The sequence below is a fragment of the Micromys minutus genome (genome assembly GCF_963924665.1).
Source record: "Micromys minutus genome assembly, chromosome: 1".
NCBI classification, from domain to species: domain Eukaryota; kingdom Metazoa; phylum Chordata; class Mammalia; order Rodentia; family Muridae; genus Micromys; species Micromys minutus.
The window spans coordinates 121,191,018-121,206,593 of record NC_137969.1 but is presented as its reverse complement, the minus strand read 5'-3'; the positions used below and the strand labels follow the sequence as shown (position 1 = coordinate 121,206,593).

Here is a 15,576-nt window from a genome sequence, read left to right as displayed (position 1 = left end):
AAGGAAGGAGTGTTTGGGGGGTGGGGCAGGGCTACCTCCTTTAGACAATACTCTCCCTTATCAGGGCAGACTCTGTCTGGTTTCCTGTCTCCGGGCTCTGGCATGACTGTCTAAGATGAGAAGCAGGGTCTGGACAGCTGGGGCCTGAAATGAGAGCCCTGTAGATCATCCTGCTTCTCTTAAAGCTCATTCTGGGGCATCAGGAGAAAATACCCCTCAGCAAACCAGGTGGTACTTGCTCTAAGATTCTAGGGACTTCTCTCCCCATTAACAGCGAGGACCAATGCTAACTAGCCACTTCAGAAACAAGTCCAATTTGTGTGTGTGTGTGTGTGTGTGTGTGTGTGTAAGTGGGTGTAAAATCAGCGTTTTGGAGGTAAGAACTCAGAGACAACGAAGTTAAATTAGGCATGATGAGTTATATAAAGAGATGAAGCTATTGTTCCCGTGTCTAATAATATAGCAACTACCAAATAATACAATTTCCCTAACAATTTAATATAGCACTTAAAAGCTTGCAGCACGCCTGACAGAGTAGACTCCATCCTAGCCCAACCCATTAGCCACCTCCCTGTTCCCACCCAAGCAGAAAGAACAATCTGGAATAAACCTCAACAGGACTGTCTGCCCAATCCAGTTGGGTTGTTACTAACTCTGTATTTCAATTTCAATAATTTATGGACTTCAGCTTAAAGGTCTCTTGTTCTCAGAGCAGCTTAGTATTTCAATTTGCTTTGTTCTAAGGGAGAAAGAAAAAAAGAAAAAGAAACCAAACCAAACCTCTGCCTGGGACTTCTAAGACTCCTATTTTAAGGGAAGTTATCACCAGCCCACTATCTAACCCCAGTAACTTCATAGACAGGCAGATGGAATATTTATTTCACTTCACCTTATATCTTCCTTTTGTAACTATTAGCAGGATGAGATATTTAAAGCAACTAGCTGTCCTCAATGCTGGAGGCTCAGGGCTGGTCTGTGTCCAGTCAGCTCTTGAATAACTACATCTCTGCACATCATTCTTTTAGGTCTTAAAGAAAAATCCCCAAGTAAGTCTGGAAAAGACACATAAAAGTCCCCACCCCCAACTCTTTCTTTTAAAGAAAAAGTTTCTCAAGAGCAGAGAGAGAGCAGCTTACTAAACAGTTTGTCCAGACTGTCCAGCCACAAGCTAGAGACTGAAAAACTGATAAGTATGAGAAAGATAAGCATCCCTGTTTTCAAAACAGAAGATTACAATTTTCCAAACCATTATTCAGGAAACAGTACTCACCGCTTTCTCCTTTTCCTTAAGATTTTTATTCTTAAAATGGGCTAGAAATCACCTCTAGGATATAGTAGTCTTTGCCCTTAAAATACGTATTATTCTGTTGGTTTAATCTTTATCTCCAAAAGAAATAACTCTGGACTCTTTTTTTTTTTTTTTTTTTTTTTTTTTTTTGATTCGTGTCATGCTTTGCTTGAATAATGTTTTTTCTAGAGAGTTCTCCTTCAAAACAAGCAGGACTTTGCAACTCAGCCCAGGTGGCCACAGTATTTAAATTCTCAATCCCCCTGGGCCTACCTTGGGCCGCCGCAAGGGTGGGCCAGAGCTTTCGCATAATGCCAGATCTTTAACTCTAAGGTGTTAATCCTGATCTAAATGTGACAGCTTCAGGGCAATTCGCCTATCTCCAAACAATGGCTGTGTCCATCCTCACAGGAAAACTGCAAAACAACTTCCTTTAGATTTGTCGATATGCCCTTGAAATTCCCTAAACACCACAACAGTAGGATAACTTTTAAAAGGGGAAAGTATTGATTTGCCCCTATAAACAGTGGGACAAAGGGTGTGTGTAAAAAGGTTAACTGACTTCTCATTATGACATAACACGGGCATCTTAAGCAATCACAGTGTAGAGACATAACTCCCTGGGTGGGGACACAAAGTTTAGGGGCAGGGACCATGGCCTGGTTTAGGCTACTGATCGACCAGAAAACAGCCTGAAACAGGAAAGAGCACACATATGCCACTTGGAATGTATGACGCAAACCCCAGCCTTGAAACAAAGAACAGGAAACAGCACGGCCGGCAGTGCTGGAGAGAGAGCACAGAGAAACATTTAGCCAGCCCTCCCTGACCCTATATTCATGAGCAGCTGGAGTTTTTTAAGACAACAACAGGGGGGTGGAGGTGTTTGTTCTATGGGTGTGAATAATAACACCAGCTTTATACACGGGGACCTGCCCTATTTACAAACAGGAGCTGCCACATGCAGAAAACATCCCAAGTACACATGCGACTTTATCATCTTGGAGCTGCAGAGACCTGCCTAACTACCTAGTGCCAGCCTCCTTCCCGGTTTCTTTTGTCCCTTTCGACCAGGTCCTAGCAGCCCTGTGTCCTGACCACACTGGCATAATGAGGAAAATCTAGAGAATGCTGTAAGAATCCAGGTTACAACTGGGTTATCCCACAGAACCAAAGCTGGACCAAGTTCAAGCTTCCTTTGGTCACAGCTAAATTTCGAAGACAGGCTTTGCCTATATCTACCCTCCTGAAAAAAATCTCATTCTTTTTCAAATGTAGTCAAGGACAAAACTGGTCCTCCACATAAACCTATTGGAAGTCGCCTTTTTGGGAATGTGATATTTTTACTCCAAAACTGATATGCAATTCATAAACTCTAGCACCAAATTTACCAGATAATCTATCAATGACTCCTTTCCCATAGGTATTCTAAAGTCCCATCCACAGAGTTTGCCTTTATACTTTGTTAGCCAAGATGGTTTAACTCAACTCGGGTTTCTACCACCAGAGACTGGAGGATTGATAAGTAGGCATAACTACAGGTTAAAAGGGGAAAGGGGGGGGAGGGGGAAGGCATCGCTGTACCCATAGCAACAAGATTGGATTTTAATATAGAAACTTCGCAGCAAAGAGACAATAGCTCTCCCCATAACTATGTAGCTTTGTACCTCAGAAAGGTTTGCAACTCAAGCAGCTACTGTCATTTTCACACTTTGTCACCCTCCTACATTTCAGCCAAAGGGTCTCCACAGAGGACCTCACAGGACTTGACCAGCGGCAAAGGTCTGCAGCAAACCTCACTGATGAGAAAACTGATTTTCTCTAGGGAGCGTAAATTAATCAAACATCTTCTTTCAGGTTTCTATTAACCAGCCTAAGGTCGGCTCTCACTTCTGAGCCAAGGGATAACTCAGGGTGCTCTTTCTTCATAAACTATAACTTATAAAATTATGAAGATGTTCCTGTTACATCCCTGGGATGAGGCAACTTATCACGCAAGCAGAATTTTTTTTATAAAGTGTTCCTCAAATTTATGCATAAAAATTCTTATTTATCATAACTGGCCAATGCTCACTCAATTTTGCTTAGTAACAAGATACCAAATCTAAATGAGTACGGCAGTACCAATTCACACCCCCCATACACCAGACTCTTGAGAATAAAGTATCTTCAACAATCTTAGAGGGAAAAAAATAAGTTCTTAGAATAAAATTTCAATGACGTTGTGTAAAGTGTTTATTTTGAAGAATACAAGGTGAACAATATCCAGCGTCCATTTAACCTGAATTATTCAAAGGCTCATTCATATTCAACTAGTATTATTGTAAAAATACTACTATTGTAAGTACTGCAGTAAAAATTTACAGAAGTGTGTCTGTTATCTGCCAAGGACACGGATATGACAATCCCAACTCTTATTTGCCACTTTCAAGCTATCCAAAGGTTCTGGTCCACACACAGTCCAGTAGTCCCTACGGGGCTCCGCTTCCCTAACACCGAAGGCGCTCTGCACAGCCGCCGGCCACGCTGCAATCCTTTGCTTCAGGCACTGCGGCAGGTTCTCTCCAGGTCCCCAAAGGCAGACTCTCCAAACCTTGGTGGTTCTTGTCCTCCCCCTGCTTTCCCTCACAAGCCAAATGACCCAGCAGTTAGCGCGCTCCGGATACCGAAAAGGGGGATGCTCCTTCAGTCCCAATCCCCCAAGTTTCTAACCCAGGGGCGCTGGAGGCTGGGCTCCAAGTTTGCTGGGCGGCAGCTGGGGGCGCGGGCGGGGGGCGGGAGCCCCGAGTCCGGACGGGAGGGGGAGGAGCAGGCGTGCAGCCTCGCCGCTACCTGGCTCCCTCCAACGGGGGTTGCGCCCCGGGCTCCGAGGGGAACCGAGCGCGGGAGACCCCGGGACCACACAGGTGAGCCCCGCCCGCGGGCTCCCGCTCTACCGAGTTCCCCTATCCCACGATCCCGCCCGCCATCCCCTCCCCCCGCTCCTCCACCCCAGCTCCGATGCACTTTCCCCAGCCCGAAGGAGCCCTCGCTGCACCCCGAGCCTGTTCTCCGCGCCCTGCTTTCTCCGAGGGAGGTTAAAAGAGAGAGAAGCAAGCAGATGCGGCGCAAAGCGGGGCGCAGGACAGCAAGGTGAGGGCGCGGGGACTTACTCTGCCAAGCGCGGTGCGGAGCACAGCGGCCAAGAAACCCAGGCTCGGCTCCCCGGCGCCCGGAACCCCGCAGGCGGGCAGGTCAAGTGCTTCGGGCCGGACGGCGTCCGGGACAGGGACCGCGACCGCACGGACGCGCGGGTGGGGTCGGCTCGGGTGGCGCTCGCACTGCGCTCGGGCCGCGGCTCCGCGCGGCTCGGCTCCCGGCTCCCCTCTGGCTCCTTGGCACCAACTCCGGGCAGTCACATGACGCCGGCGCCGCTCGCTCTGCGAGCCTCCCCTGGGCTGGCGGGGTAAGTAGAGGCTGGGAGCCGGGGTGGGAGGGTCAGGGAGGGGCAGCGGGAGCCGCCACAGCCGCCTGGGCTGGGAGGGGTCCCCACCCACTTGGGTGGAGGCAGCCGCCGGAGGGGTCGGCGAGTCACTGGCAAACACGCACCCCGCCCTGCCCTTCCCCGCCCCCGCCTCCCGCGCCGCCCCCGCCCGCGCCCCGCCCAGTCACCCGGGGCCAGCCTGACAGACACTCATTATTCCCCGGAGCCGGGCGCCGCCCCGCCGGCTCGACCTGTCCCGCGAGGCGCGGTGCGGCCTCGGGGCTGGGCGTGAGCAGCCCCCGCCCGGCTCTCCACCCAGGGCCTCCACCCGGCCGAGCGCTCCGCCCAGCGCCCTGCGCCCAGAGCTCGCGGCCCCGCCCTGGCCGTCCGGGCCTCTTTGCCCAGCCCGAGCCCGGGGGGTGGGAAGGGGGTGAGGGGGGAGGAAGGGCGGCGTTGGCCGCTCCGGGCGTCACACGCTCACGGCCCGTAGCGCCGCTTCCAAAACACACAGCCCGGGTTCGCAGGCGAGTCGGGGGATGGGGGGGGGAGAGGGGCTGTCAATCACTCCCTCCCGCGGGAAGGGCCGCCCCACCCGAGCGGAGGGCGCTGGGGCGGGTGTCGCGGCCGAGGACGCGCGTCCTGGCGCCGGGGAGCGCGGTGGCGCCCGGCGCGATCGCTGCTTGGTGCACAGGGTCGCGCGGCTGCCTGCGCGCTGGCGCTCTGGGTTTCGATCCTCCAGGTCGCCCCGGTTCTTTCACCTCCGCTGCCGAGGCGGCCCGGAAGCGCCTCCAGCCTGCAGGGACTTCACTTGGAAAGGTGGAGACCCCCGGAGGCGCGCTACTCCTCAGCACCCCTCCCTGCCCTGGAGCGAAAAGGCGGCTGTGGGTCAGCCTTGCTGCCAGAAAATTTTGCAAACTTCGGCAGATCCTCCCACCTGGGGCGAGAGCTCCGGCTTGGCCCGGGGCTCAGCCCCGGGACCTTTTCCTTTCACAGTTTAAGAGGGCTAGCAGCCTCAAGGCACTTTTTCTGTTGAAACCAGGCCAATGAGAGGACGACTTCACAGAGCTTGGTGCTAGACTAGAGTCTGATGCCTTTGAGTTTCTTTTTAAAACAGTATTAATGTAATAAGGAACGCAATAAAAAGAACAAAGGACAAATTGGTTCAATTGTTTTAGTTCTGTGTAATGTTTTAAAACAACCCGGCTTCAGTCTATGGCTTGTTATTACTTCAAGATGTTTTAAAGGCCCTGTAAGTTCACCATTCAGACTTTGATGCTTCAGCGAGGCATGGCACTACTTAAAACGTAGTGATACATAGGTTCCCCAGTCCTGATTGTAACTACGTGGTACAATTAAACTAGAAACCCAGTAACCTCCAACACTGAAATTGCCTGTCCTGAGGAGACCCAGAACCCACTAGATCATATTCCAATAAAATGTTCTGTTTAAAATGTAGGTGATGAGGGTCTTGGGTGGTTTGTTTTCAAATAAAATAGTCAAAGAAAAAGTTGGGTTTTGTGTGTGTGTGTGTGTGTGTGTGTGTGTGTGTGATTTGTTAATCGATGCTCATTGGTCACCAATCATTAGCAGTATGCTTGAAGGGCTTGGATTTAAATGAGCTGAAAAAGGGATGACTATGTAATTGTTTGACTGGCTCATAGTAGGTGCTTGTTTCACCCAGGATGACATGGGATAATGAAAACTTGAAACCCTGTCTTCTGTTCGAATGGACGTTGTACACACACACACACACACAAAGAGGTGGGAGTGGAGTAGATCTGATGGCTTGAAAAGTGGCCCAAGATAAGAAAGGAATGGCTTTGATATGGTGAGGATGGGGAATGAGGGGTTAACACCTTAGTGAGCACTCGGCTTTGGGTGACTCCAGGGAGGAAGGTCAAATCAAAACCTGCATTAAAATATGTACATCTATATAGTGCTGAGTAGCTCAGTGAGAGACATAGGAGCCCTTCTAGGTGGGCAACTTGGAACGGCCTAAGTCCTCCTGGACTCTTGCCTATCCCTAACAGATCACCAAACCATCTCCCATTGTAACCTACTCCTTGGCCACTCCCCTGGTCCACCCTGTTGCAACAGTGTCTCCCATTTGTAGCATGATTAAAAGCGTGGGAAGAGAGTAGAAGCAATGGAGCAAGAATGTCCTTTCTAAATAAAGTACATATCTAAATGTCTCAGTTTCTCGGTGACTCAGTTTAGGTTCAACCTTTCTATCTCCGCTGAAGGGTTTCTGTCTTAGTGACTTCTCTATTGCTCTGGTAAAATATGATCAAGCTAACTTCAAGAAGGAAGGGTTCATTTGGGGCTTGTGGTTTCATCACCATCACTGTGGGAAAATGTGGCACCAGGTAGGTATGGCAGCAGGATCTGCTGAGAGCTAACATTCTGAATACATTGTATTCTTACATACATAGTTACCTCAAGCCCATTCCCCAGTGACCCCCCTTCCTCTAGCAAGGCATCTACCAAACCTCCTGCAACAGAAAACCAAATATTCAGGTGCCCAAGAACATCTCCTTCAGACCAGCACATTCTGCTCACTGGCATCTGTAGTCTGGCCATGTAGTAATGCAAAAAACGCTTTAGTCCAGCTTCAGAAGTCGCCATGGTCCTTCGGTCTTAGCCCTGATCACTAAGTCCAAAGTCTTTTCCAAGCCTCAAGGCAGTCTCTTAGTCGTAACTTCCTATAAAATTTAAAAGCAAGTTACATTCTTCTAACATACAGTGGCACAGAATGTACAAGCCATTTCAAAAGGGAGCAGTTGAGGTACAGAGAGGAAACGCTGGATCAAAGCAAGTCTGAACCCCAGCAGGGAAAACTCCAAAATTCTTTAACTCTTTGTCTGTTGCTAAAAGGTTTAGATACCTCTGCCTCCCAGATCTGCTGCTGGTAACACTCTTCTCTCTTAGGTTCATTCTACTCCTTATGGGCAGCTCTTCTCAGTAGATATCTCACAGATCTGGCATCTCTAACATCTCGAAGTCTGCATTGCACCTGTGGCTTCATTTCCACAGCTTCACACAATAGTCTTTCGTGTCCCCAGGAAAGGGACTCTTGTGCCATATGCCTGGCCACAGTATGGCTCCCTGAAACCATGGAGGCTGTACAGATCTTTTATTTATGTATCCTTCATGACTAAAGTCAGTATCACATGGACAACACTGCCTAGTTTGGCTGCCAGTTTAAGACGGACCCTGTTCCCCTTGAAGGCATTTGCAGCAACCTTTGTGTTCGTTCCTTCCTAGAAGCTAATGATTCTTTGGAAGCTTAGCTGGGTGGGATCTTGGTCCTTGGAGTCCGAGTCTCCACTTTCTTCCTTGCAGATCAGACCTGTACTTTACCTCCTTACCTTTTTCTTCACAAGCCTTGTCTGCAGCACTGAAGCTCACAGTGTTGTTTCCTCTTCAAACTGTCCATCTTGTATTTCTTGCTGCACTTCTTGCTCATTTTACTGTAGACCTTTATAACCATGCAACAGTCATTATTAGGATGTCTGAAAAATTCCTTCACCAAGGAAATCAGACCATTAATTTTGAATTTAACCATAGGCAAATTCTTAGGATAAAGGTAGAAGGCAGCCACCACTTATTCACAAGAACCAGTTACTGTTAAAGTCCTTGCTTCCTTCTGAAGCCCTTTGAGCTTTCAGCACTATCTTCCAAGCTTCTGCAATGCCATCCCATTAAATTTCGCTTACACAATTTAACTGTGCTCTGGTCCATAGTTCCGAAGTCTTCTAGTTCCCTCCAAAAACCCACATGGTAAGTCTGTTACAGTAAAACTCCACTCCTGGTACAAACTCCAGTCTTAGTTCATTTTCTGTTGCTGTGATTAAAAAACCATAACTAATGCATCTTAGAAAAGGAAGAGTTTCTTTTGGGCTTGTAGTTCAAGAGGGATGAGAGTCCATCACTATCATGATAGGCATGACCACAAAGAACAGTTGAGAGCTCACATCTCAAATGGCAAATAGCAAACAGAGGTATTACAGGATATTTGAACCTGTTTCTAGTTAGGGTGTGACTCAGCCCTTAGCACATACTTTTTATCCTTCTGAATGGAATATAGACACACCCTTAGTACCCATCTGTAATATCAAACAATAAAGGTAAAATTAGTTGGTAGAAGGAAGCACCCATGTTTAAAAGTGATGTCTAATAGAGTGGCTGAAAACGTGACAATTCAGAAAAAGATTTGATAGAATAGGCTATGCCCAGCTCTTGCAAGAAGAGAGAGAAATGGGAAGTTACTCGAGGGAGAGACACACAGTGTAGGAGGAAGAGGGTACAGTACAGGAATACAGTAGAGATTGTATAGAGCGGTGCAGTAGAGTTGAGAGTGGAACAGCACAGAGAGTGAGAAGGGGGCAGTTTTACCGAGAGAGAGTTTTACAAAGACACAGTGAAGAGAGAGCAAGCTAGACACAGGTAGAGACAAAACAAGCCAGAGAAGAAGCCCAGGAAATTAGAAAAGATTTAGTGTGAAGCCAAGTAGGGCAATTCAAAGGCTGAGGGAAGCCAGATTGGACCAGTCAGCGGGGAGAAGAGTTCGAGCCAGGACAGCTGAGTTGAACCAGCCAGCCAGAGTTAAGAAAGAACGAGACAGGGTAAGCTTAGGCAGGATCAAGTCTCAGAGGCTGGAAACATTCTAGGCCTAGATTAGATTAGAGGGAGGCTAGATGCTTCCAAAATTAGGGCTAGGTTAGCAGATAGAGGCAGTAAACCTCTGAGACCACAATCACAACGGGAATAAAAGATATTTTACAGAGTTCCCTGAAGTGGTGGAAGGGTGTGATATCTCAGAGCCTGCCCCTAGTAAGTACATTCTCCATCAAGACTACACGTCCTAAGCCTCTCCAAACATTCATCAACATATGATGGAACAAGTATTCAAATACCCCCAAATCTGGGGTACATCTTATTCAAACTATCACAGTTCTCTACCCCCATTTAAACCCTTTTCCTGTTTCTGCCTTCTCATTCTGCTCTGCTTTCTTCCCACCCACCCGTTCCCCCGGCCTCTGTGCATGCTGTGTCTCTAGGTCTGTGCTTCTCAACCTGTGGGTCAGGAACCTTTGCAGGTATTGAATGACCCTTTACAGGGGTCACATGTCAGATGAGCTGCATTTCAGATATTTACATTATGACTCATAATAACAAGTTTACAGTTATTCATATAACAGAATTTATACTAGGTTGTTTGGAGACTTCCTTTTTTTAAAGCAATTAATCTAAATCCCTTCATTTTAGCTTCAGGCAGAATCCTCAGACAATGGCACAAAACCAGCTACATTCTTCAGCAAAAATACCAGAAAAAGTATCTATGTCACATACTGAAATTCTCCACCGAAACCTCTTGGGCCAGGTCTGCACAGTTAAAATCACTCTTAGCAAAAAAAAACTTTCATATTCCTACTAGGATAGCCTAGTAAGCCCTACTTAAAGCATTCCACTGCTTCCCAAATCCAAAGTGCCAAAATCCACATTCTTCCAAACAAAAGCATGGTCGGGTCTATCAAAGCAATACCCCACTCCTGGTACCAACTTCTTACTTAGCTGTAAACAAACACTGTGACCAAAGCAACTGAAGACTAACTTCCAGGCAGCTAGGGAGAGGGTCTTAAAGGCCAAGCCCATATTGACACACTTTCTCCAACAAGGCCACACTTCAAAATAGTGCCACTCCCTGGGCCAGGCAAATACAAACCATCACAGATACCATGCCTGTCCCATAGTTTTCTTTTTCTCCTTAATGCTAGCACAGAGCCTGACCAAGACTTAGGTGCTCAGTGACTTCAGGATAAATTCAGTCTCTCCAGCTGGCTTTTGGGATGGCTGCTGCTTTCTTTACCCAGCTCTTGCTGACAGCAAGCTGGTCTGCTTCTGCCTCACATAGCTTAGGCTCAACACAAGCTATGCCTTCTGCAGAGCCAAAATGGCACCCAGCCAATCATGGCAATTTTACCTTTGTGGCTGGAGAGTAGATATTCAACCTAGTTCTGGACATTGGGACAGAAAAGCAAATATGTGTAGGACCTTCTGGAAAATTTTTTTTTTCTTGTAATAGGAAACTCCCAGGCATACTTGGAAAATTGTGATTTGAAGATGTGATACTTGAACATACTGCAGCCATCTTGTCTGAATGAGGAAGCTAGGCTTTCAGATTTCCATATAGATGCCTCTTTTCTCCCCTACTTAGTTTTCAGTCCAGTTGTGGCCTCTTCAGGGATAACTTCCATCGTAGGTAAGTTTCTCATTTTTGTGACAAGGAGGAAAAGTTTTATTTGGCTCATAGTTTTAGTCTATCCTGGCAGGCTTGATGTGACACTGAGAACAGCTACAGTTATGGTGTCAGAAACACACAGCAGCTGGTCGTAGCACCTCTGCCATCAGGAAGCATACAGACAGATAGATGCTGGTGCTTAGCTCCTTTCTTGGTTTTCATTTTGTCCATTCTGGGGCCCATTGGAAGGCTTTGGCCACATTCAGGAATCTTCTAGCAGGGATCGCCTCAGTGCTTCTAAGTCCATTCGGGTTGACAGTGAAGAAGAACCTTCACTTTACTCTTCCCTGCAGCTTCTAGCCCACTCCATTCCTCTCCCTTTGTGAGTTTCAACGTCTTAATTTTGATTTTTGCTTATTTTTATTTTACATGCATTGGTGTTTTGCCTGCATGTGCATGTCCACATGAGCATGTCAGATTCCCTGGAGCTGAAGGTATAGACAGGAGCTACCACATGGGTGCTAGGGATTGAACCTGGGTCCTCTGGAAAAGCAGCTAGTACTCTTAACCACTGAGCCTTCTCTCCAGCCCCATATTATAACTTTTTTATTCCCTGGCTTACTTTTTTTTTTTCTTAAGCATGTCATCAACTAAAATTGACTTCTTCTTCTTCTTCTTCTTCTTCTTCTTCTTCTTCTTCTTCTTCTTCTTCTTCTTCTTCTTCTTCTTCTTCTTCTTTTTCTTCTTCTTCTTCTTCTTCTTTTTCTTCCTCTTCTTCCTCCTCCTCCTCCTCCTCCTCCTCTTCTTCTTCTTCTCCTTCTCCTTCTCTTATTTTCTTATTCTTCTCCTCTTCCTCCTTCTCCTTCCTCTTCTTCACGTGTGTGTGGTTGTGTCTGTGCACATGTGTATGTGGGTGGAATCCTGGGGTCCATGTGGTAAGTCTTTGTCAGTTTTGTTTTACTTAACTGAAGCTGGATCTCAGTCAAACTCAGAGCTTACTATATTACTAGTCTTGCTAGCCACCTTGTTCTGGAGACTCCTCTCCCTATGTTCCACAGCTAGAATTACAGGCAAGCAGCCAAACCTACCCAGTATTCTCATGTGGGTTCTGCGAACGTGAACTCTTGGTCCTCTTGTTTGAGGGGTAAATGCTTTAGCCACTGAGCCATCTCTCCAGAACTATCTTACTCTTAAAAAACAAAATCATTCTAAGGAGAATATATGCATAGGCACATACATATACACATACATATACATTCTCCTTAATATGAAGGTTGGGACATTATTTTCTTTTTGGTAAACCCTTAAAGCAGTGTCTAGCAGCTGAAAGGTATTCCACAGGGATTTATGAGTTAATGAATGACAAGATGGTGACCGCAGGATAACCCAGGCTGAACATGGCTCAGGCTGGTAGATCAGTGCCCACAAAGCCAGCTTGCTCTCTTCTGCTCTCTGCATGTATAGTCCTGGCTCAGGCAATTGTTCTTATGCAAAACAAATGCCCCGAGATTTCCTCCTTCCTGTGAGGTCCAGAATGTTTCAGTTTCTTGCTCAGGAAAGTTTTTCCTCCTCCTTTGATGATGGGACAAGTGACAAGAGCAGGTGTGGTGTGACTGTAAAATTGTGAACAGCACAGATCCATGTACCTTAGAGGAGGTCAAGGCTACAGTCTTTGGAGTAAAATTGGAACTATATTAGGGGCCACCCGTCTCGAAAACACTGCAGTGTTATGGAGATTCTCTCAATCATCTCTACAAGTTCCCACTCCTCCGTCTGTCCATCCATCTATCCATCTGTACAATTTAAAGTTGCCCAGAATAACTGAATAGCCTGGAAGTGTTGAGGTTGAATGAGAGCTAAGAATTGTTTTGGTTTGGTGTTAGGTGGAGTCTTGCTACATAGCTCAATCTGGCCTCAAATTCCCTATCCTCCTGCCTACACTCCGAGTCCTGGAATTGTGAGTATGCAGTGCTACACAGGGTTGGATGACCTTGAATTCCGAGTTTAAAAGCATCTTTTATTCACCAGATGCAAATGTCATCTGGAAGCTCACTGCTGAATAAGCGCATCCTTTCTAGTTCTTTCTGAACTCTAGTTGGCTGGTTCAATTCAGCTGTTCTGGCTCAAACTTCTCTTCAAGGTGACTGATTCAATCTGGCTTCTCTCAGTTTCTCACTGAATTGTTCTGCTTGGCCTCAAACTAACTCTATTTGTTTGTTCTAATTTTCTGGCTCCTTCTTATCCCCTGGCTTCAGTTGTCTCTGCTGACCTGTACTGAACTGTATGAACTCATGGAAGAACTCAACTCCACTGCACCACACTGAGTGCCCTGACTCGCAGCTGCCTGACTCAGTTCTACTACACTGAATTCAACTAACTGACTTCCAACTCCCTTCTCTTCTTCCTGCCCATACATTAAATAGACACCTTTCCTGTCTGTGCTTGTGAGAGTTGGGCATATTCTATCTGTCAAATCTTTCTCTGATTCATTACTTCTTCTGCCCTTCAATTAGAGATCACTTTCAAACATGGAAACTTCTCCAGACTAGCCATTCCTACAACTGTTTGGGATTAAAGGTGTATGCTAAGGTCATGTCTGAATTCTAGTCAGAACAGCCATGTTGCTCATTAAAATTTCTCTATATCTATTGAAATTTAAGCCATGTATATGGTTTCCTGCCTACCTGACTCAGAAGTGCAAACAATTCTAGTACAGTGGATGACTGCCCCGGATTCTGTTTGGGCAGGACATGCAATCCAAAAAAAGTGGCTTAGAAATAGTCAGGTTTCTGAGACAGACGAAGGTACTTAGACTCAACCATTGGACTGAAATTAGGACTCCTATGGTTGAATTAGGGGAAGGATTGAAGCTCAAGGAGTGGACACCCCCATAGGAAAACCAGCAGTCTCAACTAACCCAGACCCCAGGGAGCTTCTAGAGACTGAGCCATCAACCATGCAGCATACATGGACTGCTCTGAGGCCACCAGCACATATATAGCAAAGGACTGTCTGGTATGGCTTCAGGTGGAGATGTGCCTAATCGTTTAGAGACCTGAGGCCCCAAAGAAAGGGGAATGTAGTGGTAAAAATTATAAAAGTAACAAAGGCACCACTCCGTGCTACCCCCAGCTACCCTCTGTCCCCAGCAGCTTCCGCCTTCCTGCGACCCTCTATCTCAAGCTCTGCTCACAGTCCATTCAACCTCCCCCTGTGGTTATTGTTACAATTTCCACTAGCCCATCAAAGTCAAAACTCTAGAGCAATCAGATTTATATCAACAAATTCCAACTTCACAAAATGTCCACACAATAAACTCAGAGCCAATTGATATTGGTATTAACTGCACACCAAGATAAGACAAACTGTCCTATAATATTCCATCTCTTATAAGATATTCATAGCTACCTGTGGCTATTTAAAGCCACACAGGGGTGGATCATCCTCCTCCATCGTGGCTTCTCTCTGTCTCTTCTCTTCTATCTCTCCTGCCTTTTCAAAACTCTGTCCCTGCCTTAGTTTTTCATTGCCTCATCACAAGCCTAGCCTCATCTTGGGCCTGCCCTCATCTGCATATCAACCACAGAGGAGGTTTGGTGGGGGTAGGAGGCAAGGGGGAGGAGAAATAGGATAATGAACTAGAGGGGTGGCACCTGGAGGGGACAATAGCTAGAATGTAAATAAATCAAATAGTAATCATCATCATCATCATGTCTGGTGGCACTCTGACATCGAGGTTGGTCCCATGGGGCTTCTGAAAATACTCAGAGTCAGGGCAACAGGAGATCCCGTGAAGAGTCTAACTACTTTGGCCACATCCTCATTCTATAGGAAAAACCTGCCCAAAAAACCTGCTGGGTGATAGCTAGAGAGAGCACTATTTTACTGTTCTTTTTTTTTTTTTTTAAAGATTTATTTATTTATTATATATCAGTACACTGTAGCTGTCTTCAGACACACCAGAAGAGGGCATTAAATCTCATTACAGATGGTTGTGAGCCACCATATGGTTCTGGGATTTGAACTCAGGACCTCTGGAAGAGCAGTCAATGCCCTTAACCACTGAGACATCTCTCCAGCCCCGTATTTTACTGTTCTTAAAGCTGCTTTTTCTGAGTCATGACAGCTCGATCGAGGAGTTATCATCTGTGTTGGTTGCTTCTTCTTTTTTTTTTTTGTAAAATATGTCAGTAGTCTAATTTTTCATTCTCAATTACAAATGTATTTCTGCATCATTGATATTTTAAGTTAGCTCTGAGAGACCTAACAGAGATATTAAAAGACTGTCATTTTATTTCAGAGGGATCTGATTTACAATTTTGAAGTCAGTGACTTATGCATACAAAGGTTTGTGCTACAAATTTATTGCTAATTGGGAACTGAGTTTGTTCATTGTTGGTTTTTTATTTTCTTTGGTTTTTCAAGATGGGTTGGGTTTCTGTGTATCCCTGTCTGGCCTGGAACTTGCTCTGTAGACCAGGCTGGCCTTGAACTCAGAGATCTGCCTGTCTCTGCCTCCCAAGTGTTGGGGTTAAAAGTGGGCACTGCCAGGCACAGCATCATTGTGATTCTAATAATTTATCA

At 46.4% G+C, this 15,576-nt stretch overlaps 1 protein-coding gene across 2 annotated transcripts in view; it reads right to left on the bottom strand.

Moving 5' to 3' along the window:
• The window catches only part of LOC308427852 (Krueppel-like factor 3), a 219,130-nt gene extending 214,373 nt beyond the window's left edge, over nt 1-4,757 (bottom strand). For both annotated transcript variants that reach the window (XM_080926107.1, XM_080926109.1), the window contains exon 1: nt 4,441-4,757. The gene's annotated coding sequence lies outside the window, so the exon portion shown is untranslated. The remainder of the gene's footprint in view (nt 1-4,440) is intronic.
• Nucleotides 4,758-15,576: the final 10,819 nt, after the last annotated feature.